We start from the raw sequence: 922 nt of genomic DNA on the forward strand, positions 1-922 counted from the left end.
CTTCAGGGAAATGCATGGGAACCTGCTTAAACGTAAGACAGTTTAACCGAATATGAGAACTGTAGTTGGTGAAGATTGTTACGTAACATATGTTGGAAATAAAAGTATTCAGTTAACATATGCGTTTTACTCCATTTACTAAACTTACATATACTCAAGTACCCAAAATAACAAGGAGTTTCTACCTCATAAACAGGAGTTACACCACAGTCATGTTGTGATCTTTGCTACCCTGGTATCTATTAACCAATTTATTTTGTCTGAGTTAATTATTAACTAGGAGAAAATAAATACATATAATATATATATATATATATAAAATGGAACAAAAACGCAATAGAGGGAAATAAAACAACCGGACAGATAGACGATACAAGGGCGGACAGGAAAATCAACAATCAGAGAGACAGGAAAAAAAGGACGGTCCATTTGTCGCCTTCTTTCGTCAATTAAGTTACCAGATGGCCTTACTCTTTCGGGCTGTTACAATAGAGACTATTCGATTTTCTATACTTCGAAAAAGTATAAGCTAAGCGCATTAGATTTTCTCATACTTCGTCCTCTTTTTTTTTACTCGCTCTCCTTCTCTCACATTTCTAGTTCCTATCTTTTTGTGATTATATTAAGTTAGTTTGCATTTCCAAACTTCCAACAGATTTATTGATAGAACGCAATAAGATTATTGAACCTGCAATAATTGACTCATAGATATAAACTTTGTTTCTTAAACTCATGATTTATGTCAATAATATTTTTGTTTACTTTCAGTTCAAGATCAAGAGACCAAATATCCAACTAGAGTAAACTCCTTCCACTCGGTAAGTAGGCTCATTGTAACCTGATTAGTATATATATATACATATATATATATATATGAATACATACACACACACACGCGTAAGCGCGCATGTATATATATATA

The 922-nt window shown here is 32.6% G+C and overlaps 1 long non-coding RNA gene across 1 annotated transcript in view; it reads left to right on the forward strand.

Annotated features, from left to right (window-relative positions):
• Positions 1-922, forward strand: part of LOC128248047 (uncharacterized) — an 11,021-nt gene that overhangs the window by 949 nt on the left and 9,150 nt on the right. The window contains exon 2 of the long non-coding RNA XR_008264319.1: positions 769-818. This is a non-coding gene — a long non-coding RNA (uncharacterized LOC128248047). The remainder of the gene's footprint in view (positions 1-768; positions 819-922) is intronic.

The sequence above is a fragment of the Octopus bimaculoides genome, chromosome 6 (genome assembly GCF_001194135.2).
Source record: "Octopus bimaculoides isolate UCB-OBI-ISO-001 chromosome 6, ASM119413v2, whole genome shotgun sequence".
NCBI classification, from domain to species: domain Eukaryota; kingdom Metazoa; phylum Mollusca; class Cephalopoda; order Octopoda; family Octopodidae; genus Octopus; species Octopus bimaculoides.